The sequence below is a fragment of the Scleropages formosus genome, unplaced genomic scaffold, assembly GCF_900964775.1.
Source record: "Scleropages formosus unplaced genomic scaffold, fSclFor1.1, whole genome shotgun sequence".
In the NCBI taxonomy this organism is placed as follows: domain Eukaryota; kingdom Metazoa; phylum Chordata; class Actinopteri; order Osteoglossiformes; family Osteoglossidae; genus Scleropages; species Scleropages formosus.
This window is the reverse complement of record NW_021641020.1, coordinates 1-17,118: the sequence shown is the minus strand read 5'-3', so window position 1 is coordinate 17,118 and position 17,118 is coordinate 1. Positions and strand designations below refer to the sequence as shown.

Genomic DNA, 17,118 nt, shown 5'->3' with positions numbered 1-17,118 from the left:
GATGACTGGGGCTGCATACCCTCAAATCATCAGAAAAACCAAATCTAGACATGAAGTTTTTAAAATGCTTGATACTAACATCCTCTTCACCCTCCAGATATATTAAAATCTCTACAAATTATGAAATATCTGTTACTGACACAAAAGGGGGCCAGCTCTTCTAAAAGAGCTCTGCGGGACGCAGCCTCTACCAGAGCATAGACGCACATCACACGGATGTGCTGTCCTCCCTAGGTGGTGTCCACCCCTATTACTCTACCTTGAATAGTGGTAAACGTACTTACATTCTTGAAACTTCAGTCGCCAAAGAGAATGCTGACACCTGTGAAGTGGACACCATCCACGTTCCAGCACAATCTACTTTTTGCCATGTTCCATTCCAGAAATGATATATTGGACCCAAGTGCAGGTTGAACTGGCTTTTATTGTGGGAATGCTCCGAGAAACGTAGTCGTAGACAGGCGGGGGTCTTCAAGTGGCGAACGTCGTTGTAAGGGCAATCCAAAAAGCATGGTCGTGGGGCAGGCGAAAGGTCAGAACACAAGAAGTCAGGATGAGGAAGGAACACGGGACTGGGACAAGAACGGGTGAACCAGACGGCTGACTCGTGAGGTGAGCGAGCATTAGGTGAATAGGGTTCTATGTCCACCATCGGATCGCTGGATTCAGAGTCCAGAGTGCTAGCCATTACACCATGGAACCGGTGGTCCCACGAGCTCCTGCACAAGCGGCCGCCACCAGTCTAGATGCGAACCTGAAATGCGCTTTCTGTGTTTATCCCGCAGCTTAGCTGTTGGTTAGTGGCGTGCGTTTCCTCTCCTTGGCTAAAGGGCTGCCCTCAGCTGGGGGAATTAGCTCAAGTGGTAGAGCGCTCGCTTAGCATGCGAGAGGTAGCGGGATCGATGCCCGCATTCTCCACGTGTTTTATGGAGCTCGCGCCAAGGTCTCTCTGCTGCCATTCCCTGCGACACGCGTGGCGAGCGGCGTGTTCAAAGTTTGCTCTCTTCTTCCGATGTCAGCGAGGACTCGCGACAAAAGCGGTGCTGAAAACCATGGCATGCTTTGCTGCCAACTCTTGGATGTAGCGAACCCGTAGGCGGGACACAGGAGTTCCTTGCAGTCAGAGAGCTAAAAAGTGGCCCATCGTGCCTCAGCGGACATTAAGCCAACAGCGCGAACGTCACCGGCTGGCCCGTACGGGGATCGAACCCGCGACCTTGGCGTTATTAGCACCACGCTCTAACCAACTGAGCTAACCGGCCACAAGGGTGGCTGCTTTTCAAAAGCCTTTTTTTTTTTTTTTTTTTTTTTTTTTTTTTTTTTTTTTTTTTTTTTTTAAAAAAGTTACCCTTGGCGGTAAAGAGTCGCAAAACATGCAGCCGGGAGAGATGCGCTTCTCGCCCCTTCCGTGCGGAGGAGGGACACCAGGTCCCACCGAGACTTGAACTCGGATCACTGGATTCAAAGCCCAGGGTGCTCACCATTACACCATGGGTAGAGCGCTTCCCGGCAAGCCTTGAAGTTTCCAGAGCGAGAGCCCTCAGAAACACAACGACACCCCAGCGAGCGAGGTCCCACCGAGATTTGAACTCGGATCGCTGGATTCAGAGTCCAGAGTGCTAGCCATTACACCATGGAACCGGTGGTCCCACAAGCTCCCGCACAAGCGGCCGCCACCAGTCTAGATGCGAATCTGAAATGCGCTTTCTGTGTTTATCCCGCAGCTTAGCTGTTGGTTAGTGGCGTGCGTTTCCTCTCCTTGGCTAAAGGGCTGCCCTCAGCTGGGGGAATTAGCTCAAGTGGTAGAGCGCTCGCTTAGCATGCGAGAGGTAGCGGGATCGATGCCCGCATTCTCCACGTGTTTTATGGAGCTCGCGCCAAGGTCTCTCTGCTGCCATTCCCTGCGACACGCGTGGCGAGCGGCGTGTTCAAAGTTTGCTCTCTTCTTCCGATGTCAGCGAGGACTCGCGACAAAAGCGGTGCTGAAAACCATGGCATGCTTCGCTGCCAACTCTTGGATGTAGCGAACCCGTAGGCGGGACACAGGAGTTCCTTGCAGTCAGAGAGCTAAAAAGTGGCCCATCATGCCTCAGCGGACATTAAGCCAACAGCGCGAACGTCACCGGCTGGCCCGTACGGGGATCGAACCCGCGACCTTGGCGTTATTAGCACCACGCTCTAACCAACTGAGCTAACCGGCCACAAGGGTGGCTGCTTTTCAAAAGCCTTTTTTTTTTTTTTTTTTTTTTTTTTTTTTTTTTTTTTTTTAAAAGTTACCCTTGGCGGTAAAGAGTCGCAAAACATGCAGCCGGGAGAGATGCGCTTCTCGCCCCCTTCCGTGCGGAGGAGGGACACCAGGTCCCACCGAGACTTGAACTCGGATCACTGGATTCAAAGCCCAGGGTGCTCACCATTACACCATGGAACCTGGGTAGAGCGCTTCCCGGCAAGCCTTGAAGTTTCCAGAGCGAGAGCCCTCAGAAACACAACGACACCCCAGCGAGCGAGGTCCCACCGAGATTTGAACTCGGATCGCTGGATTCAGAGTCCAGAGTGCTAGCCATTACACCATGGAACCGGTGGTCCCACAAGCTCCCGCACAAGCGGCCGCCACCAGTCTAGATGCGAACCTGAAATGCGCTTTCTGTGTTTATCCCGCAGCTTAGCTGTTGGTTAGTGGCGTGCGTTTCCTCTCCTTGGCTAAAGGGCTTCCCTCAGCTGGGGGAATTAGCTCAAGTGGTAGAGCGCTCGCTTAGCATGCGAGAGGTAGCGGGATCGATGCCCGCATTCTCCACGTGTTTTATGGAGCTCGCGCCAAGGTCTCTCTGCTGCCATTCCCTGCGACACGCGTGGCGAGCGGCGTGTTCAAAGTTTGCTCTCTTCTTCCGATGTCAGCGAGGACTCGCGACAAAAGCGGTGCTGAAAACCATGGCATGCTTCGCTGCCAACTCTTGGATGTAGCGAACCCGTAGGCGGGACACAGGAGTTCCTTGCAGTCAGAGAGCTAAAAAGTGGCCCATCGTGCCTCAGCGGACATTAAGCCAACAGCGCGAACGTCACCGGCTGGCCCGTACGGGGATCGAACCCGCGACCTTGGCGTTATTAGCACCACGCTCTAACCAACTGAGCTAACCGGCCACAAGGGTGGCTGCTTTTCAAAAGCCTTTTTTTTTTTTTTTTTTTTTTTTTTAAAGTTACCCTTGGCGGTAAAGAGTCGCAAAACATGCAGCCGGGAGAGATGCGCTTCTCGCCCCTTCCGTGCGGAGGAGGGACACCAGGTCCCACCGAGACTTGAACTCGGATCACTGGATTCAAAGCCCAGGGTGCTCACCATTACACCATGGAACCTGGGTAGAGCGCTTCCCGGCAAGCCTTGAAGTTTCCAGAGCGAGAGCCCTCAGAAACACAACGACACCCCAGCGAGCGAGGTCCCACCGAGATTTGAACTCGGATCGCTGGATTCAGAGTCCAGAGTGCTAGCCATTACACCATGGAACCGGTGGTCCCACAAGCTCCCGCACAAGCGGCCGCCACCAGTCTAGATGCGAATCTGAAATGCGCTTTCTGTGTTTATCCCGCAGCTTAGCTGTTGGTTAGTGGCGTGCGTTTCCTCTCCTTGGCTAAAGGGCTGCCCTCAGCTGGGGGAATTAGCTCAAGTGGTAGAGCGCTCGCTTAGCATGCGAGAGGTAGCGGGATCGATGCCCGCATTCTCCACGTGTTTTATGGAGCTCGCGCCAAGGTCTCTCTGCTGCCATTCCCTGCGACACGCGTGGCGAGCGGCGTGTTCAAAGTTTGCTCTCTTCTTCCGATGTCAGCGAGGACTCGCGACAAAAGCGGTGCTGAAAACCATGGCATGCTTCGCTGCCAACTCTTGGATGTAGCGAACCCGTAGGCGGGACACAGGAGTTCCTTGCAGTCAGAGAGCTAAAAAGTGGCCCATCGTGCCTCAGCGGACATTAAGCCAACAGCGCGAACGTCACCGGCTGGCCCGTACGGGGATCGAACCCGCGACCTTGGCGTTATTAGCACCACGCTCTAACCAACTGAGCTAACCGGCCACAAGGGCGGCTGCTTTTCAAAAGCCTTTTTTTTTTTTTTTTTTTTTTTTTTAAAAGTTACCCTTGGCGGTAAAGAGTCGCAAAACATGCAGCCGGGAGAGATGCGCTTCTCGCCCCTTCCGTGCGGAGGAGGGACACCAGGTCCCACCGAGACTTGAACTCGGATCACTGGATTCAAAGCCCAGGGTGCTCACCATTACACCATGGAACCTGGGTAGAGCACTTCCCGGCAAGCCTTGAAGTTTCCAGAGCGAGAGCCCTCAGAAACACAACGACACCCCAGCGAGCGAGGTCCCACCGAGATTTGAACTCGGATCGCTGGATTCAGAGTCCAGAGTGCTAGCCATTACACCATGGAACCGGTGGTCCCACAAGCTCCCGCACAAGCGGCCGCCACCAGTCTAGATGCGAATCTGAAATGCGCTTTCTGTGTTTATCCCGCAGCTTAGCTGTTGGTTAGTGGCGTGCGTTTCCTCTCCTTGGCTAAAGGGCTGCCCTCAGCTGGGGGAATTAGCTCAAGTGGTAGAGCGCTCGCTTAGCATGCGAGAGGTAGCGGGATCGATGCCCGCATTCTCCACGTGTTTTATGGAGCTCGCGCCAAGGTCTCTCTGCTGCCATTCCCTGCGACACGCGTGGCGAGCGGCGTGTTCAAAGTTTGCTCTCTTCTTCCGATGTCAGCGAGGACTCGCGACAAAAGCGGTGCTGAAAACCATGGCATGCTTCGCTGCCAACTCTTGGATGTAGCGAACCCGTAGGCGGGACACAGGAGTTCCTTGCAGTCAGAGAGCTAAAAAGTGGCCCATCGTGCCTCAGCGGACATTAAGCCAACAGCGCGAACGTCACCGGCTGGCCCGTACGGGGATCGAACCCGCGACCTTGGCGTTATTAGCACCACGCTCTAACCAACTGAGCTAACCGGCCACAAGGGCGGCTGCTTTTCAAAAGCCTTTTTTTTTTTTTTTTTTTTTTTTTAAAAGTTACCCTTGGCGGTAAAGAGTCGCAAAACATGCAGCCGGGAGAGATGCGCTTCTCACCCCTTCCGTGCGGAGGAGGGACACCAGGTCCCACCGAGACTTGAACTCGGATCACTGGATTCAAAGCCCAGGGTGCTCACCATTACACCATGGAACCTGGGTAGAGCGCTTCCCGGCAAGCCTTGAAGTTTCCAGAGCGAGAGCCCTCAGAAACACAACGACACCCCAGCGAGCGAGGTCCCACCGAGATTTGAACTCGGATCGCTGGATTCAGAGTCCAGAGTGCTAGCCATTACACCATGGAACCGGTGGTCCCACAAGCTCCCGCACAAGCGGCCGCCACCAGTCTAGATGCGAATCTGAAATGCGCTTTCTGTGTTTATCCCGCAGCTTAGCTGTTGGTTAGTGGCGTGCGTTTCCTCTCCTTGGCTAAAGGGCTGCCCTCAGCTGGGGGAATTAGCTCAAGTGGTAGAGCGCTCGCTTAGCATGCGAGAGGTAGCGGGATCGATGCCCGCATTCTCCACGTGTTTTATGGAGCTCGCGCCAAGGTCTCTCTGCTGCCATTCCCTGCGACACGCGTGGCGAGCGGCGTGTTCAAAGTTTGCTCTCTTCTTCCGATGTCAGCGAGGACTCGCGACAAAAGCGGTGCTGAAAACCATGGCATGCTTCGCTGCCAACTCTTGGATGTAGCGAACCCGTAGGCGGGACACAGGAGTTCCTTGCAGTCAGAGAGCTAAAAAGTGGCCCATCGTGCCTCAGCGGACATTAAGCCAACAGCGCGAACGTCACCGGCTGGCCCGTACGGGGATCGAACCCGCGACCTTGGCGTTATTAGCACCACGCTCTAACCAACTGAGCTAACCGGCCACAAGGGCGGCTGCTTTTCAAAAGCCTTTTTTTTTTTTTTTTTTTTTTTTTTTTAAAAGTTACCCTTGGCGGTAAAGAGTCGCAAAACATGCAGCCGGGAGAGATGCGCTTCTCGCCCCTTCCGTGCGGAGGAGGGACACCAGGTCCCACCGAGACTTGAACTCGGATCACTGGATTCAAAGCCCAGGGTGCTCACCATTACACCATGGAACCTGGGTAGAGCGCTTCCCGGCAAGCCTTGAAGTTTCCAGAGCGAGAGCCCTCAGAAACACAACGACACCCCAGCGAGCGAGGTCCCACCGAGATTTGAACTCGGATCGCTGGATTCAGAGTCCAGAGTGCTAGCCATTACACCATGGAACCGGTGGTCCCACAAGCTCCCGCACAAGCGGCCGCCACCAGTCTAGATGCGAATCTGAAATGCGCTTTCTGTGTTTATCCCGCAGCTTAGCTGTTGGTTAGTGGCGTGCGTTTCCTCTCCTTGGCTAAAGGGCTGCCCTCAGCTGGGGGAATTAGCTCAAGTGGTAGAGCGCTCGCTTAGCATGCGAGAGGTAGCGGGATCGATGCCCGCATTCTCCACGTGTTTTATGGAGCTCGCGCCAAGGTCTCTCTGCTGCCATTCCCTGCGACACGCGTGGCGAGCGGCGTGTTCAAAGTTTGCTCTCTTCTTCCGATGTCAGCGAGGACTCGCGACAAAAGCGGTGCTGAAAACCATGGCATGCTTCGCTGCCAACTCTTGGATGTAGCGAACCCGTAGGCGGGACACAGGAGTTCCTTGCAGTCAGAGAGCTAAAAAGTGGCCCATCGTGCCTCAGCGGACATTAAGCCAACAGCGCGAACGTCACCGGCTGGCCCGTACGGGGATCGAACCCGCGACCTTGGCGTTATTAGCACCACGCTCTAACCAACTGAGCTAACCGGCCACAAGGGCGGCTGCTTTTCAAAAGCCTTTTTTTTTTTTTTTTTTTTTTTTTTTTTTTTTTTTTAAAGTTACCCTTGGCGGTAAAGAGTCGCAAAACATGCAGCCGGGAGAGATGCGCTTCTCGCCCCTTCCGTGCGGAGGAGGGACACCAGGTCCCACCGAGACTTGAACTCGGATCACTGGATTCAAAGCCCAGGGTGCTCACCATTACACCATGGAACCTGGGCAGAGCGCTTCCCGGCAAGCCTTGAAGTTTCCAGAGCGAGAGCCCTCAGAAACACAACGACACCCCAGCGAGCGAGGTCCCACCGAGATTTGAACTCGGATCGCTGGATTCAGAGTCCAGAGTGCTAGCCATTACACCATGGAACCGGTGGTCCCACAAGCTCCCGCACAAGCGGCCGCCACCAGTCTAGATGCGAACCTGAAATGCGCTTTCTGTGTTTATCCCGCAGCTTAGCTGTTGGTTAGTGGCGTGCGTTTCCTCTCCTTGGCTAAAGGGCTGCCTCTCAGCTGGGGGAATTAGCTCAAGTGGTAGAGCGCTCGCTTAGCATGCGAGAGGTAGCGGGATCGATGCCCGCATTCTCCACGTGTTTTATGGAGCTCGCGCCAAGGTCTCTCTGCTGCCATTCCCTGCGACACGCGTGGCGAGCGGCGTGTTCAAAGTTTGCTCTCTTCTTCCGATGTCAGCGAGGACTCGCGACAAAAGCGGTGCTGAAAACCATGGCATGCTTCGCTGCCAACTCTTGGATGTAGCGAACCCGTAGGCGGGACACAGGAGTTCCTTGCAGTCAGAGAGCTAAAAAGTGGCCCATCGTGCCTCAGCGGACATTAAGCCAACAGCGCGAACGTCACCGGCTGGCCCGTACGGGGATCGAACCCGCGACCTTGGCGTTATTAGCACCACGCTCTAACCAACTGAGCTAACCGGCCACAAGGGCGGCTGCTTTTCAAAAGCCTTTTTTTTTTTTTTTTTTTTTTTTTTTTTTTTTTTTTTTTTTAAGTTACCCTTGGCGGCAAAGAGTCGCAAAACATGCAGCCGGGAGAGACGCGCTTCTCGCCCCTTCCGTGCGGAGGAGGGACACCAGGTCCCACCGAGACTTGAACTCGGATCACTGGATTCAAAGCCCAGGGTGCTCACCATTACACCATGGAACCTGGGCAGAGCGCTTCCCGGCAAGCCTTGAAGTTTCCAGAGCGAGAGCCCTCAGAAACACAACGACACCCCAGCGAGCGAGGTCCCACCGAGATTTGAACTCGGATCGCTGGATTCAGAGTCCAGAGTGCTAGCCATTACACCATGGAACCGGTGGTCCCACAAGCTCCCGCACAAGCGGCCGCCACCAGTCTAGATGCGAATCTGAAATGCGCTTTCTGTGTTTATCCCGCAGCTTAGCTGTTGGTTAGTGGCGTGCGTTTCCTCTCCTTGGCTAAAGGGCTGCTCTCAGCTGGGGGAATTAGCTCAAGTGGTAGAGCGCTCGCTTAGCATGCGAGAGGTAGCGGGATCGATGCCCGCATTCTCCACGTGTTTTATGGAGCTCGCGCCAAGGTCTCTCTGCTGCCATTCCCTGCGACACGCGTGGCGAGCGGCGTGTTCAAAGTTTGCTCTCTTCTTCCGATGTCAGCGAGGACTCGCGACAAAAGCGGTGCTGAAAACCATGGCATGCTTCGCTGCCAACTCTTGGATGTAGCGAACCCGTAGGCGGGACACAGGAGTTCCTTGCAGTCAGAGAGCTAAAAAGTGGCCCATCGTGCCTCAGCGGACATTAAGCCAACAGCGCGAACGTCACCGGCTGGCCCGTACGGGGATCGAACCCGCGACCTTGGCGTTATTAGCACCACGCTCTAACCAACTGAGCTAACCGGCCACAAGGGCGGCTGCTTTTCAAAAGCCTTTTTTTTTTTTTTTTTTTTTTTTTTTTTTTTTTTTTTAAAGTTACCCTTGGCGGTAAAGAGTCGCAAAACATGCAGCCGGGAGAGACGCGCTTCTCGCCCCTTCCGTGCGGAGGAGGGACACCAGGTCCCACCGAGACTTGAACTCGGATCACTGGATTCAAAGCCCAGGGTGCTCACCATTACACCATGGAACCTGGGCAGAGCGCTTCCCGGCAAGCCTTGAAGTTTCCAGAGCGAGAGCCCTCAGAAACACAACGACACCCCAGCGAGCGAGGTCCCACCGAGATTTGAACTCGGATCGCTGGATTCAGAGTCCAGAGTGCTAGCCATTACACCATGGAACCGGTGGTCCCACAAGCTCCCGCACAAGCGGCCGCCACCAGTCTAGATGCGAATCTGAAATGCGCTTTCTGTGTTTATCCCGCAGCTTAGCTGTTGGTTAGTGGCGTGCGTTTCCTCTCCTTGGCTAAAGGGCTGCCCTCAGCTGGGGGAATTAGCTCAAGTGGTAGAGCGCTCGCTTAGCATGCGAGAGGTAGCGGGATCGATGCCCGCATTCTCCACGTGTTTTATGGAGCTCGCGCCAAGGTCTCTCTGCTGCCATTCCCTGCGACACGCGTGGCGAGCGGCGTGTTCAAAGTTTGCTCTCTTCTTCCGATGTCAGCGAGGACTCGCGACAAAAGCGCTGCTGAAAACCATGGCATGCTTCGCTGCCAACTCTTGGATGTAGCGAACCCGTAGGCGGGACACAGGAGTTCCTTGCAGTCAGAGAGCTAAAAAGTGGCCCATCGTGCCTCAGCGGACATTAAGCCAACAGCGCGAACGTCACCGGCTGGCCCGTACGGGGATCGAACCCGCGACCTTGGCGTTATTAGCACCACGCTCTAACCAACTGAGCTAACCGGCCACAAGGGCAGGCTCCTTTTCAAAAGCCTTTTTTTTTTTTTTTTTTTTTTTTTTTTTTTTTTTTTAAGTTACCCTTGGCGGTAAAGAGTCGCAAAACACGCCGTCGAGAGAGACGCACTTCTCACGCACGCTGGCGGTCCCTTCCGTGCGGAGGAGGGACACCAGGTCCCACCGAGACTTGAACTCGGATCACTGGATTCAAAGCCCAGGGTGCTCACCATTACACCATGGAACCTGGGCAGAGCGCTTCCCGGCAAGCCTTGAAGTTTCCAGAGCAAGGGCCCTCAGAAACACAACGATGCCCCAGTGAGCAAGGAAGGAAGCAGGTCCCACCGAGATTTGAACTCGGATCGCTGGATTCAGAGTCCAGAGTGCTAGCCATTACACCATGGAACCGGTGGTCCCACAAACTCCCGCACAAGCGGCCGCCACCAGTCTAGATGCGAACCTGAAATGCGCTTTCTGTGTTTATCCCGCAGCTTAGCTGTTGGTTAGTGGCGTGCGTTTCCTCTCCTTGGCTAAAGGGCTTCCCTCAGCTGGGGGAATTAGCTCAAGTGGTAGAGCGCTCGCTTAGCATGCGAGAGGTAGCGGGATCGATGCCCGCATTCTCCACGTGTTTTATGGAGCTCGCGCCAAGGTCTCTCTGCTGCCATTCCCTGCGACACGCGTGGCGAGCGGCGTGTTCAAAGTTTGCTCTCTTCTTCCGATGTCAGCGAGGACTCGCGACAAAAGCGGTGCTGAAAACCATGGCATGCTTCGCTGCCAACTCTTGGATGTAGCGAACCCGTAGGCGGGACACAGGAGTTCCTTGCAGTCAGAGAGCTAAAAAGTGGCCCATCGTGCCTCAGCGGACATTAAGCCAACAGCGCGAACGTCACCGGCTGGCCCGTACGGGGATCGAACCCGCGACCTTGGCGTTATTAGCACCACGCTCTAACCAACTGAGCTAACCGGCCCCAAGGGCGGCTCCTTTTCAAAAGCCTTTTTTTTTTTTTTTTTTTTTTTTTTTTTTTTTTTTTAAAAGTTGCCCTTGGCGGTAAAGAGTCGCAAAACACGCCGTCGAGAGAGCGCACTTCTCACGCACGCTGGCGGTCCCTTCCGTGCGGAGGAGGGACACCAGGTCCCACCGAGACTTGAACTCGGATCACTGGATTCAAAGCCCAGGGTGCTCACCATTACACCATGGAACCTGGGTGGAGCGCTTCCCGGCAAGCCTTGAAGTTTCCAGAGCAAGGGCCCTCAGAAACACAACGATGCCCCAGTGAGCAAGGAAGGAAGCAGGTCCCACCGAGATTTGAACTCGGATCGCTGGATTCAGAGTCCAGAGTGCTAGCCATACACCATGGAACCGGTGGTCCCACAAACTCCCGCACAAGCGGCCGCCACCAGTCTAGATGCGAACCTGAAATGAGCTTTCTGTGTTTATCCCGCAGCTTAGCTGTTGGTTAGTGGCGTGCCTTTCCTCTCCTTGGCTAAAGGGCTGCCCTCAGCTGGGGGAATTAGCTCAAGTGGTAGAGCGCTCGCTTAGCATGCGAGAGGTAGCGGGATCGATGCCCGCATTCTCCACGTGTTTTATGGAGCTCGCGCCAAGGTCTCTCTGCTGCCATTCCCTGCGACACGCGTGGCGAGCGGCGTGTTCAAAGTTTGCTCTCTTCTTCCGATGTCAGCGAGGACTCGCGACAAAAGCGGTGCTGAAAACCATGGCATGCTTCGCTGCCAACTCTTGGATGTAGCGAACCCGTAGGCGGGACACAGGAGTTCCTTGCAGTCAGAGAGCTAAAAAGTGGCCCATCGTGCCTCAGCGGACATTAAGCCAACAGCGCGAACGTCACCGGCTGGCCCGTACGGGGATCGAACCCGCGACCTTGGCGTTATTAGCACCACGCTCTAACCAACTGAGCTAACCGGCCACAAGGGCGGCTGCTTTTCAAAAGCCTTTTTTTTTTTTTTTTTTTAAAGTTACCCTTGGCGGTAAAGAGTCGCAAAACATGCAGCCGGGAGAGACGCGCTTCTCGCCCCTTCCGTGCGGAGGAGGGACACCAGGTCCCACCGAGACTTGAACTCGGATCACTGGATTCAAAGCCCAGGGTGCTCACCATTACACCATGGAACCTGGGTAGAGCGCTTCCCGGCAAGCCTTGAAGTTTCCAGAGCGAGAGCCCTCAGAAACACAACGACACCCCAGCGAGCGAGGTCCCACCGAGATTTGAACTCGGATCGCTGGATTCAGAGTCCAGAGTGCTAGCCATTACACCATGGAACCGGTGGTCCCACAAGCTCCCGCACAAGCGGCCGCCACCAGTCTAGATGCGAATCTGAAATGCGCTTTCTGTGTTTATCCCGCAGCTTAGCTGTTGGTTAGTGGCGTGCGTTTCCTCTCCTTGGCTAAAGGGCTGCCCTCAGCTGGGGGAATTAGCTCAAGTGGTAGAGCGCTCGCTTAGCATGCGAGAGGTAGCGGGATCGATGCCCGCATTCTCCACGTGTTTTATGGAGCTCGCGCCAAGGTCTCTCTGCTGCCATTCCCTGCGACACGCGTGGCGAGCGGCGTGTTCAAAGTTTGCTCTCTTCTTCCGATGTCAGCGAGGACTCGCGACAAAAGCGGTGCTGAAAACCATGGCATGCTTCGCTGCCAACTCTTGGATGTAGCGAACCCGTAGGCGGGACACAGGAGTTCCTTGCAGTCAGAGAGCTAAAAAGTGGCCCATCGTGCCTCAGCGGACATTAAGCCAACAGCGCGAACGTCACCGGCTGGCCCGTACGGGGATCGAACCCGCGACCTTGGCGTTATTAGCACCACGCTCTAACCAACTGAGCTAACCGGCCACAAGGGCGGCTGCTTTTCAAAAGCCTTTTTTTTTTTTTTTTTTTTTTTTTTTTTTTTTTTTTTTTTAAAGTTACCCTTGGCGGTAAAGAGTCGCAAAACATGCAGCCGGGAGAGATGCGCTTCTCGCCCCTTCCGTGCGGAGGAGGGACACCAGGTCCCACCGAGACTTGAACTCGGATCACTGGATTCAAAGCCCAGGGTGCTCACCATTACACCATGGAACCTGGGCAGAGCGCTTCCCGGCAAGCCTTGAAGTTTCCAGAGCGAGAGCCCTCAGAAACACAACGACACCCCAGCGAGCGAGGTCCCACCGAGATTTGAACTCGGATCGCTGGATTCAGAGTCCAGAGTGCTAGCCATTACACCATGGAACCGGTGGTCCCACAAGCTCCCGCACAAGCGGCCGCCACCAGTCTAGATGCGAACCTGAAATGCGCTTTCTGTGTTTATCCCGCAGCTTAGCTGTTGGTTAGTGGCGTGCGTTTCCTCTCCTTGGCTAAAGGGCTTCCCTCAGCTGGGGGAATTAGCTCAAGTGGTAGAGCGCTCGCTTAGCATGCGAGAGGTAGCGGGATCGATGCCCGCATTCTCCACGTGTTTTATGGAGCTCGCGCCAAGGTCTCTCTGCTGCCATTCCCTGCGACACGCGTGGCGAGCGGCGTGTTCAAAGTTTGCTCTCTTCTTCCGATGTCAGCGAGGACTCGCGACAAAAGCGGTGCTGAAAACCATGGCATGCTTCGCTGCCAACTCTTGGATGTAGCGAACCCGTAGGCGGGACACAGGAGTTCCTTGCAGTCAGAGAGCTAAAAAGTGGCCCATCGTGCCTCAGCGGACATTAAGCCAACAGCGCGAACGTCACCGGCTGGCCCGTACGGGGATCGAACCCGCGACCTTGGCGTTATTAGCACCACGCTCTAACCAACTGAGCTAACCGGCCACAAGGGCGGCTGCTTTTCAAAAGCCTTTTTTTTTTTTTTTTTTTTTTTTTTTTTTTTTTTTTTAAAGTTACCCTTGGCGGCAAAGAGTCGCAAAACATGCAGCCGGGAGAGACGCGCTTCTCGCCCCTTCCGTGCGGAGGAGGGACACCAGGTCCCACCGAGACTTGAACTCGGATCACTGGATTCAAAGCCCAGGGTGCTCACCATTACACCATGGAACCTGGGCAGAGCGCTTCCCGGCAAGCCTTGAAGTTTCCAGAGCGAGAGCCCTCAGAAACACAACGACACCCCAGCGAGCGAGGTCCCACCGAGATTTGAACTCGGATCGCTGGATTCAGAGTCCAGAGTGCTAGCCATTACACCATGGAACCGGTGGTCCCACAAGCTCCCGCACAAGCGGCCGCCACCAGTCTAGATGCGAACCTGAAATGCGCTTTCTGTGTTTATCCCGCAGCTTAGCTGTTGGTTAGTGGCGTGCGTTTCCTCTCCTTGGCTAAAGGGCTTCCCTCAGCTGGGGGAATTAGCTCAAGTGGTAGAGCGCTCGCTTAGCATGCGAGAGGTAGCGGGATCGATGCCCGCATTCTCCACGTGTTTTATGGAGCTCGCGCCAAGGTCTCTCTGCTGCCATTCCCTGCGACACGCGTGGCGAGCGGCGTGTTCAAAGTTTGCTCTCTTCTTCCGATGTCAGCGAGGACTCGCGACAAAAGCGCTGCTGAAAACCATGGCATGCTTCGCTGCCAACTCTTGGATGTAGCGAACCCGTAGGCGGGACACAGGAGTTCCTTGCAGTCAGAGAGCTAAAAAGTGGCCCATCGTGCCACAGCGGAGGTTAAGCCGACAGCGCGAACGTCACCGGCTGGCCCGTACGGGGATCGAACCCGCGACCTTGGCGTTATTAGCACCACGCTCTAACCAACTGAGCTAACCGGCCACAAGGGCGGCTCCTTTTCAAAAGCCTTTTTTTTTTTTTTTTTTTTTTTTTTTTTTTTTTAAAGTTACCCTTGGCGGTAAAGAGTCGCAAAACACGCCGTCGAGAGAGACGCACTTCTCACGCACGCTGGCGGTCCCTTCCGTGCGGAGGAGGGACACCAGGTCCCACCGAGACTTGAACTCGGATCACTGGATTCAAAGCCCAGGGTGCTCACCATTACACCATGGAACCTGGGCGGAGCGCTTCCCGGCAAGCCTTGAAGTTTCCAGAGCAAGGGCCCTCAGAAACACAACGATGCCCCAGGTGCAAGGAAGGAAGCAGGTCCCACCGAGATTTGAACTCGGATCGCTGGATTCAGAGTCCAGAGTGCTAGCCATTACACCATGGAACCGGTGGTCCCACAAGCTCCCGCACAAGCGGCCGCCACCAGTCTAGATGCGAACCTGAAATGCGCTTTCTGTGTTTATCCCGCAGCTTAGCTGTTGGTTAGTGGCGTGCGTTTCCTCTCCTTGGCTAAAGGGCTCCTCTCAGCTGGGGGAATTAGCTCAAGTGGTAGAGCGCTCGCTTAGCATGCGAGAGGTAGCGGGATCGATGCCCGCATTCTCCACGTGTTTTATGGAGCTCGCGCCAAGGTCTCTCTGCTGCCATTCCCTGCGACACGCGTGGCGAGCGGCGTGTTCAAAGTTTGCTCTCTTCTTCCGATGTCAGCGAGGACTCGCGACAAAAGCGGTGCTGAAAACCATGGCATGCTTCGCTGCCAACTCTTGGATGTAGCGAACCCGTAGGCGGGACACAGGAGTTCCTTGCAGTCAGAGAGCTAAAAAGTGGCCCATCGTGCCTCAGCGGACATTAAGCCAACAGCGCGAACGTCACCGGCTGGCCCGTACGGGGATCGAACCCGCGACCTTGGCGTTATTAGCACCACGCTCTAACCAACTGAGCTAACCGGCCACAAGGGCGGCTGCTTTTCAAAAGCCTTTTTTTTTTTTTTTTTTTTTTTTTTTTTTTTTTTTAAAGTTACCCTTGGCGGTAAAGAGTCGCAAACATGCAGCCGGGAGAGACGCGCTTCTCGCCCCTTCCGTGCGGAGGAGGGACACCAGGTCCCACCGAGACTTGAACTCGGATCACTGGATTCAAAGCCCAGGGTGCTCACCATTACACCATGGAACCTGGGCAGAGCGCTTCCCGGCAAGCCTTGAAGTTTCCAGAGCGAGAGCCCTCAGAAACACAACGACACCCCAGCGAGCGAGGTCCCACCGAGATTTGAACTCGGATCGCTGGATTCAGAGTCCAGAGTGCTAGCCATTACACCATGGAACCGGTGGTCCCACAAGCTCCCGCACAAGCGGCCGCCACCAGTCTAGATGCGAATCCTGAAATGCGCTTTCTGTGTTTATCCCGCAGCTTAGCTGTTGGTTAGTGGCGTGCCTTTCCTCTCCTTGGCTAAAGGGCTGCCTCTCAGCTGGGGGAATTAGCTCAAGTGGTAGAGCGCTCGCTTAGCATGCGAGAGGTAGCGGGATCGATGCCCGCATTCTCCACGTGTTTTATGGAGCTCGCGCCAAGGTCTCTCTGCTGCCGATTCCCTGCGACACGCGTGGCGAGCGGCGTGTTCAAAGTTTGCTCTCTTCTTCCGATGTCAGCGAGGACTCGCGACAAAAGCGGTGCTGAAAACCATGGCATGCTTCGCTGCCAACTCTTGGATGTAGCGAACCCGTAGGCGGGACACAGGAGTTCCTTGCAGTCAGAGAGCTAAAAAGTGGCCCATCGTGCCTCAGCGGCAGGTTAAGCCAACAGCGCGAACGTCACCGGCTGGCCCGTACGGGGATCGAACCGCGACCTTGGCGTTATTAGCATCACGCTCTAACCAACTGAGCTAACCGGCCACAAGGGCGGCTGCTTTTCAAAAGCCTTTTTTTTTTTTTTTTTTTTTTTTTTTTTTTTTTTTTTTTTTTAAAAGTTACCCTTGGCGGTAAAGAGTCGCAAAACATGCAGCCGGGAGAGATGCGCTTCTCGCCCCTTCCGTGCGGAGGAGGGACACCAGGTCCCACCGAGACTTGAACTCGGATCACTGGATTCAAAGCCCAGGGTGCTCACCATTACACCATGGAACCTGGGTAGAGCGCTTCCCGGCAAGCCTTGAAGTTTCCAGAGCGAGAGCCCTCAGAAACACAACGACACCCCAGCGAGCGAGGGTCCCACCGAGATTTGAACTCGGATCGCTGGATTCAGAGTCCAGAGTGCTAGCCATTACACCATGGAACCGGGTGGTCCCACAAGCTCCCGCACAAGCGGCCGGCACCAGTCTAGATGCGAATCTGAAATGCGCTTTCTGTGTTTATCCCGCAGCTTAGCTGTTGGTTAGTGGCGTGCGTTTCCTCTCCTTGGCTAAAGGGCTGCTCTCAGCTGGGGGAATTAGCTCAAGTGGTAGAGCGCTCGCTTAGCATGCGAGAGGTAGCGGGATCGATGCCCGCATTCTCCACGTGTTTATGGAGCTCGCGCCAAGGTCTCTCTGCTGCCATTCCCTGCGACACGCGTGGCGAGCGGGCGTGTTCAAAGTTTGCTCTCTTCTTCCGATGTCAGCGAGGACTCGCGACAAAAGCGGTGCTGAAAACCATGGCATGCTTCGCTGCCAACTCTTGGATGTAGCGAACCCGTAGGCGGGACACAGGAGTTCCTTGCAGTCAGAGAGCTAAAAAGTGGCCCATCGTGCCTCAGCGGACATTAAGCCAACAGCGCGAAACGTCACCGGCTGGCCCGTACGGGGATCGAAACCCGCGACCTTGGCGTTATTAGCACCACGCTCTAACC

At 55.0% G+C, this 17,118-nt stretch overlaps 68 non-coding genes across 68 annotated transcripts; 18 read left to right on the top strand and 50 right to left on the bottom strand.

The window, feature by feature from the left end:
• Window positions 1-845: 845 nt before the first annotated feature.
• Window positions 846-918, top strand: trnaa-agc (transfer RNA alanine (anticodon AGC)). The gene has a single exon. It is a non-coding gene; the product is annotated as a tRNA-Ala (tRNA).
• Window positions 919-1,188: 270 nt separating this feature from the next.
• trnai-aau (transfer RNA isoleucine (anticodon AAU)) lies at window positions 1,189-1,262 on the bottom strand. The gene has a single exon. It is a non-coding gene; the product is annotated as a tRNA-Ile (tRNA).
• Window positions 1,263-1,569: 307 nt separating this feature from the next.
• On the bottom strand, window positions 1,570-1,641 carry trnaq-cug (transfer RNA glutamine (anticodon CUG)). Its single transcript has one exon. It is a non-coding gene; the product is annotated as a tRNA-Gln (tRNA).
• A 143-nt stretch (window positions 1,642-1,784) lies between these two features.
• trnaa-agc (transfer RNA alanine (anticodon AGC)) lies at window positions 1,785-1,857 on the top strand. Its single transcript has one exon. It is a non-coding gene; the product is annotated as a tRNA-Ala (tRNA).
• A 270-nt stretch (window positions 1,858-2,127) lies between these two features.
• On the bottom strand, window positions 2,128-2,201 carry trnai-aau (transfer RNA isoleucine (anticodon AAU)). The gene has a single exon. It is a non-coding gene; the product is annotated as a tRNA-Ile (tRNA).
• A 155-nt stretch (window positions 2,202-2,356) lies between these two features.
• On the bottom strand, window positions 2,357-2,428 carry trnaq-uug (transfer RNA glutamine (anticodon UUG)). Its single transcript has one exon. It is a non-coding gene; the product is annotated as a tRNA-Gln (tRNA).
• A 78-nt stretch (window positions 2,429-2,506) lies between these two features.
• Window positions 2,507-2,578, bottom strand: trnaq-cug (transfer RNA glutamine (anticodon CUG)). Its single transcript has one exon. It is a non-coding gene; the product is annotated as a tRNA-Gln (tRNA).
• A 143-nt stretch (window positions 2,579-2,721) lies between these two features.
• On the top strand, window positions 2,722-2,794 carry trnaa-agc (transfer RNA alanine (anticodon AGC)). The gene has a single exon. It is a non-coding gene; the product is annotated as a tRNA-Ala (tRNA).
• Window positions 2,795-3,064: 270 nt separating this feature from the next.
• trnai-aau (transfer RNA isoleucine (anticodon AAU)) lies at window positions 3,065-3,138 on the bottom strand. Its single transcript has one exon. It is a non-coding gene; the product is annotated as a tRNA-Ile (tRNA).
• A 138-nt stretch (window positions 3,139-3,276) lies between these two features.
• On the bottom strand, window positions 3,277-3,348 carry trnaq-uug (transfer RNA glutamine (anticodon UUG)). The gene has a single exon. It is a non-coding gene; the product is annotated as a tRNA-Gln (tRNA).
• A 78-nt stretch (window positions 3,349-3,426) lies between these two features.
• On the bottom strand, window positions 3,427-3,498 carry trnaq-cug (transfer RNA glutamine (anticodon CUG)). Its single transcript has one exon. It is a non-coding gene; the product is annotated as a tRNA-Gln (tRNA).
• A 143-nt stretch (window positions 3,499-3,641) lies between these two features.
• On the top strand, window positions 3,642-3,714 carry trnaa-agc (transfer RNA alanine (anticodon AGC)). The gene has a single exon. It is a non-coding gene; the product is annotated as a tRNA-Ala (tRNA).
• Window positions 3,715-3,984: 270 nt separating this feature from the next.
• Window positions 3,985-4,058, bottom strand: trnai-aau (transfer RNA isoleucine (anticodon AAU)). Its single transcript has one exon. It is a non-coding gene; the product is annotated as a tRNA-Ile (tRNA).
• A 139-nt stretch (window positions 4,059-4,197) lies between these two features.
• Window positions 4,198-4,269, bottom strand: trnaq-uug (transfer RNA glutamine (anticodon UUG)). Its single transcript has one exon. It is a non-coding gene; the product is annotated as a tRNA-Gln (tRNA).
• Window positions 4,270-4,347: 78 nt separating this feature from the next.
• trnaq-cug (transfer RNA glutamine (anticodon CUG)) lies at window positions 4,348-4,419 on the bottom strand. Its single transcript has one exon. It is a non-coding gene; the product is annotated as a tRNA-Gln (tRNA).
• Window positions 4,420-4,562: 143 nt separating this feature from the next.
• trnaa-agc (transfer RNA alanine (anticodon AGC)) lies at window positions 4,563-4,635 on the top strand. Its single transcript has one exon. It is a non-coding gene; the product is annotated as a tRNA-Ala (tRNA).
• Window positions 4,636-4,905: 270 nt separating this feature from the next.
• On the bottom strand, window positions 4,906-4,979 carry trnai-aau (transfer RNA isoleucine (anticodon AAU)). The gene has a single exon. It is a non-coding gene; the product is annotated as a tRNA-Ile (tRNA).
• Window positions 4,980-5,117: 138 nt separating this feature from the next.
• trnaq-uug (transfer RNA glutamine (anticodon UUG)) lies at window positions 5,118-5,189 on the bottom strand. The gene has a single exon. It is a non-coding gene; the product is annotated as a tRNA-Gln (tRNA).
• A 78-nt stretch (window positions 5,190-5,267) lies between these two features.
• On the bottom strand, window positions 5,268-5,339 carry trnaq-cug (transfer RNA glutamine (anticodon CUG)). The gene has a single exon. It is a non-coding gene; the product is annotated as a tRNA-Gln (tRNA).
• Window positions 5,340-5,482: 143 nt separating this feature from the next.
• trnaa-agc (transfer RNA alanine (anticodon AGC)) lies at window positions 5,483-5,555 on the top strand. The gene has a single exon. It is a non-coding gene; the product is annotated as a tRNA-Ala (tRNA).
• Window positions 5,556-5,825: 270 nt separating this feature from the next.
• On the bottom strand, window positions 5,826-5,899 carry trnai-aau (transfer RNA isoleucine (anticodon AAU)). The gene has a single exon. It is a non-coding gene; the product is annotated as a tRNA-Ile (tRNA).
• A 141-nt stretch (window positions 5,900-6,040) lies between these two features.
• Window positions 6,041-6,112, bottom strand: trnaq-uug (transfer RNA glutamine (anticodon UUG)). Its single transcript has one exon. It is a non-coding gene; the product is annotated as a tRNA-Gln (tRNA).
• A 78-nt stretch (window positions 6,113-6,190) lies between these two features.
• On the bottom strand, window positions 6,191-6,262 carry trnaq-cug (transfer RNA glutamine (anticodon CUG)). The gene has a single exon. It is a non-coding gene; the product is annotated as a tRNA-Gln (tRNA).
• Window positions 6,263-6,405: 143 nt separating this feature from the next.
• trnaa-agc (transfer RNA alanine (anticodon AGC)) lies at window positions 6,406-6,478 on the top strand. Its single transcript has one exon. It is a non-coding gene; the product is annotated as a tRNA-Ala (tRNA).
• Window positions 6,479-6,748: 270 nt separating this feature from the next.
• trnai-aau (transfer RNA isoleucine (anticodon AAU)) lies at window positions 6,749-6,822 on the bottom strand. The gene has a single exon. It is a non-coding gene; the product is annotated as a tRNA-Ile (tRNA).
• Window positions 6,823-6,971: 149 nt separating this feature from the next.
• Window positions 6,972-7,043, bottom strand: trnaq-uug (transfer RNA glutamine (anticodon UUG)). The gene has a single exon. It is a non-coding gene; the product is annotated as a tRNA-Gln (tRNA).
• Window positions 7,044-7,121: 78 nt separating this feature from the next.
• trnaq-cug (transfer RNA glutamine (anticodon CUG)) lies at window positions 7,122-7,193 on the bottom strand. Its single transcript has one exon. It is a non-coding gene; the product is annotated as a tRNA-Gln (tRNA).
• Window positions 7,194-7,337: 144 nt separating this feature from the next.
• On the top strand, window positions 7,338-7,410 carry trnaa-agc (transfer RNA alanine (anticodon AGC)). Its single transcript has one exon. It is a non-coding gene; the product is annotated as a tRNA-Ala (tRNA).
• A 270-nt stretch (window positions 7,411-7,680) lies between these two features.
• trnai-aau (transfer RNA isoleucine (anticodon AAU)) lies at window positions 7,681-7,754 on the bottom strand. The gene has a single exon. It is a non-coding gene; the product is annotated as a tRNA-Ile (tRNA).
• A 153-nt stretch (window positions 7,755-7,907) lies between these two features.
• On the bottom strand, window positions 7,908-7,979 carry trnaq-uug (transfer RNA glutamine (anticodon UUG)). The gene has a single exon. It is a non-coding gene; the product is annotated as a tRNA-Gln (tRNA).
• A 78-nt stretch (window positions 7,980-8,057) lies between these two features.
• On the bottom strand, window positions 8,058-8,129 carry trnaq-cug (transfer RNA glutamine (anticodon CUG)). Its single transcript has one exon. It is a non-coding gene; the product is annotated as a tRNA-Gln (tRNA).
• Window positions 8,130-8,272: 143 nt separating this feature from the next.
• On the top strand, window positions 8,273-8,345 carry trnaa-agc (transfer RNA alanine (anticodon AGC)). Its single transcript has one exon. It is a non-coding gene; the product is annotated as a tRNA-Ala (tRNA).
• A 270-nt stretch (window positions 8,346-8,615) lies between these two features.
• Window positions 8,616-8,689, bottom strand: trnai-aau (transfer RNA isoleucine (anticodon AAU)). Its single transcript has one exon. It is a non-coding gene; the product is annotated as a tRNA-Ile (tRNA).
• A 150-nt stretch (window positions 8,690-8,839) lies between these two features.
• Window positions 8,840-8,911, bottom strand: trnaq-uug (transfer RNA glutamine (anticodon UUG)). The gene has a single exon. It is a non-coding gene; the product is annotated as a tRNA-Gln (tRNA).
• A 78-nt stretch (window positions 8,912-8,989) lies between these two features.
• trnaq-cug (transfer RNA glutamine (anticodon CUG)) lies at window positions 8,990-9,061 on the bottom strand. Its single transcript has one exon. It is a non-coding gene; the product is annotated as a tRNA-Gln (tRNA).
• Window positions 9,062-9,204: 143 nt separating this feature from the next.
• trnaa-agc (transfer RNA alanine (anticodon AGC)) lies at window positions 9,205-9,277 on the top strand. Its single transcript has one exon. It is a non-coding gene; the product is annotated as a tRNA-Ala (tRNA).
• A 270-nt stretch (window positions 9,278-9,547) lies between these two features.
• On the bottom strand, window positions 9,548-9,621 carry trnai-aau (transfer RNA isoleucine (anticodon AAU)). The gene has a single exon. It is a non-coding gene; the product is annotated as a tRNA-Ile (tRNA).
• Window positions 9,622-9,783: 162 nt separating this feature from the next.
• On the bottom strand, window positions 9,784-9,855 carry trnaq-uug (transfer RNA glutamine (anticodon UUG)). The gene has a single exon. It is a non-coding gene; the product is annotated as a tRNA-Gln (tRNA).
• An 89-nt stretch (window positions 9,856-9,944) lies between these two features.
• On the bottom strand, window positions 9,945-10,016 carry trnaq-cug (transfer RNA glutamine (anticodon CUG)). The gene has a single exon. It is a non-coding gene; the product is annotated as a tRNA-Gln (tRNA).
• Window positions 10,017-10,159: 143 nt separating this feature from the next.
• On the top strand, window positions 10,160-10,232 carry trnaa-agc (transfer RNA alanine (anticodon AGC)). The gene has a single exon. It is a non-coding gene; the product is annotated as a tRNA-Ala (tRNA).
• A 270-nt stretch (window positions 10,233-10,502) lies between these two features.
• On the bottom strand, window positions 10,503-10,576 carry trnai-aau (transfer RNA isoleucine (anticodon AAU)). Its single transcript has one exon. It is a non-coding gene; the product is annotated as a tRNA-Ile (tRNA).
• Window positions 10,577-10,738: 162 nt separating this feature from the next.
• On the bottom strand, window positions 10,739-10,810 carry trnaq-uug (transfer RNA glutamine (anticodon UUG)). Its single transcript has one exon. It is a non-coding gene; the product is annotated as a tRNA-Gln (tRNA).
• Window positions 10,811-10,899: 89 nt separating this feature from the next.
• Window positions 10,900-10,970, bottom strand: trnaq-cug (transfer RNA glutamine (anticodon CUG)). Its single transcript has one exon. It is a non-coding gene; the product is annotated as a tRNA-Gln (tRNA).
• A 143-nt stretch (window positions 10,971-11,113) lies between these two features.
• Window positions 11,114-11,186, top strand: trnaa-agc (transfer RNA alanine (anticodon AGC)). The gene has a single exon. It is a non-coding gene; the product is annotated as a tRNA-Ala (tRNA).
• A 270-nt stretch (window positions 11,187-11,456) lies between these two features.
• On the bottom strand, window positions 11,457-11,530 carry trnai-aau (transfer RNA isoleucine (anticodon AAU)). The gene has a single exon. It is a non-coding gene; the product is annotated as a tRNA-Ile (tRNA).
• Window positions 11,531-11,661: 131 nt separating this feature from the next.
• trnaq-uug (transfer RNA glutamine (anticodon UUG)) lies at window positions 11,662-11,733 on the bottom strand. Its single transcript has one exon. It is a non-coding gene; the product is annotated as a tRNA-Gln (tRNA).
• A 78-nt stretch (window positions 11,734-11,811) lies between these two features.
• trnaq-cug (transfer RNA glutamine (anticodon CUG)) lies at window positions 11,812-11,883 on the bottom strand. The gene has a single exon. It is a non-coding gene; the product is annotated as a tRNA-Gln (tRNA).
• A 143-nt stretch (window positions 11,884-12,026) lies between these two features.
• On the top strand, window positions 12,027-12,099 carry trnaa-agc (transfer RNA alanine (anticodon AGC)). The gene has a single exon. It is a non-coding gene; the product is annotated as a tRNA-Ala (tRNA).
• A 270-nt stretch (window positions 12,100-12,369) lies between these two features.
• Window positions 12,370-12,443, bottom strand: trnai-aau (transfer RNA isoleucine (anticodon AAU)). Its single transcript has one exon. It is a non-coding gene; the product is annotated as a tRNA-Ile (tRNA).
• A 153-nt stretch (window positions 12,444-12,596) lies between these two features.
• On the bottom strand, window positions 12,597-12,668 carry trnaq-uug (transfer RNA glutamine (anticodon UUG)). Its single transcript has one exon. It is a non-coding gene; the product is annotated as a tRNA-Gln (tRNA).
• Window positions 12,669-12,746: 78 nt separating this feature from the next.
• Window positions 12,747-12,818, bottom strand: trnaq-cug (transfer RNA glutamine (anticodon CUG)). Its single transcript has one exon. It is a non-coding gene; the product is annotated as a tRNA-Gln (tRNA).
• Window positions 12,819-12,961: 143 nt separating this feature from the next.
• Window positions 12,962-13,034, top strand: trnaa-agc (transfer RNA alanine (anticodon AGC)). The gene has a single exon. It is a non-coding gene; the product is annotated as a tRNA-Ala (tRNA).
• Window positions 13,035-13,304: 270 nt separating this feature from the next.
• trnai-aau (transfer RNA isoleucine (anticodon AAU)) lies at window positions 13,305-13,378 on the bottom strand. Its single transcript has one exon. It is a non-coding gene; the product is annotated as a tRNA-Ile (tRNA).
• A 150-nt stretch (window positions 13,379-13,528) lies between these two features.
• On the bottom strand, window positions 13,529-13,600 carry trnaq-uug (transfer RNA glutamine (anticodon UUG)). The gene has a single exon. It is a non-coding gene; the product is annotated as a tRNA-Gln (tRNA).
• Window positions 13,601-13,678: 78 nt separating this feature from the next.
• trnaq-cug (transfer RNA glutamine (anticodon CUG)) lies at window positions 13,679-13,750 on the bottom strand. The gene has a single exon. It is a non-coding gene; the product is annotated as a tRNA-Gln (tRNA).
• A 143-nt stretch (window positions 13,751-13,893) lies between these two features.
• On the top strand, window positions 13,894-13,966 carry trnaa-agc (transfer RNA alanine (anticodon AGC)). Its single transcript has one exon. It is a non-coding gene; the product is annotated as a tRNA-Ala (tRNA).
• A 270-nt stretch (window positions 13,967-14,236) lies between these two features.
• On the bottom strand, window positions 14,237-14,310 carry trnai-aau (transfer RNA isoleucine (anticodon AAU)). The gene has a single exon. It is a non-coding gene; the product is annotated as a tRNA-Ile (tRNA).
• A 159-nt stretch (window positions 14,311-14,469) lies between these two features.
• On the bottom strand, window positions 14,470-14,541 carry trnaq-uug (transfer RNA glutamine (anticodon UUG)). The gene has a single exon. It is a non-coding gene; the product is annotated as a tRNA-Gln (tRNA).
• Window positions 14,542-14,629: 88 nt separating this feature from the next.
• On the bottom strand, window positions 14,630-14,701 carry trnaq-cug (transfer RNA glutamine (anticodon CUG)). Its single transcript has one exon. It is a non-coding gene; the product is annotated as a tRNA-Gln (tRNA).
• Window positions 14,702-14,844: 143 nt separating this feature from the next.
• On the top strand, window positions 14,845-14,917 carry trnaa-agc (transfer RNA alanine (anticodon AGC)). The gene has a single exon. It is a non-coding gene; the product is annotated as a tRNA-Ala (tRNA).
• Window positions 14,918-15,187: 270 nt separating this feature from the next.
• trnai-aau (transfer RNA isoleucine (anticodon AAU)) lies at window positions 15,188-15,261 on the bottom strand. The gene has a single exon. It is a non-coding gene; the product is annotated as a tRNA-Ile (tRNA).
• Window positions 15,262-15,408: 147 nt separating this feature from the next.
• trnaq-uug (transfer RNA glutamine (anticodon UUG)) lies at window positions 15,409-15,480 on the bottom strand. Its single transcript has one exon. It is a non-coding gene; the product is annotated as a tRNA-Gln (tRNA).
• A 78-nt stretch (window positions 15,481-15,558) lies between these two features.
• Window positions 15,559-15,630, bottom strand: trnaq-cug (transfer RNA glutamine (anticodon CUG)). Its single transcript has one exon. It is a non-coding gene; the product is annotated as a tRNA-Gln (tRNA).
• Window positions 15,631-15,775: 145 nt separating this feature from the next.
• Window positions 15,776-15,848, top strand: trnaa-agc (transfer RNA alanine (anticodon AGC)). The gene has a single exon. It is a non-coding gene; the product is annotated as a tRNA-Ala (tRNA).
• A 272-nt stretch (window positions 15,849-16,120) lies between these two features.
• On the bottom strand, window positions 16,121-16,193 carry trnai-aau (transfer RNA isoleucine (anticodon AAU)). The gene has a single exon. It is a non-coding gene; the product is annotated as a tRNA-Ile (tRNA).
• Window positions 16,194-16,349: 156 nt separating this feature from the next.
• Window positions 16,350-16,421, bottom strand: trnaq-uug (transfer RNA glutamine (anticodon UUG)). Its single transcript has one exon. It is a non-coding gene; the product is annotated as a tRNA-Gln (tRNA).
• Window positions 16,422-16,500: 79 nt separating this feature from the next.
• trnaq-cug (transfer RNA glutamine (anticodon CUG)) lies at window positions 16,501-16,572 on the bottom strand. Its single transcript has one exon. It is a non-coding gene; the product is annotated as a tRNA-Gln (tRNA).
• Window positions 16,573-16,716: 144 nt separating this feature from the next.
• Window positions 16,717-16,789, top strand: trnaa-agc (transfer RNA alanine (anticodon AGC)). Its single transcript has one exon. It is a non-coding gene; the product is annotated as a tRNA-Ala (tRNA).
• Window positions 16,790-17,118: the final 329 nt, after the last annotated feature.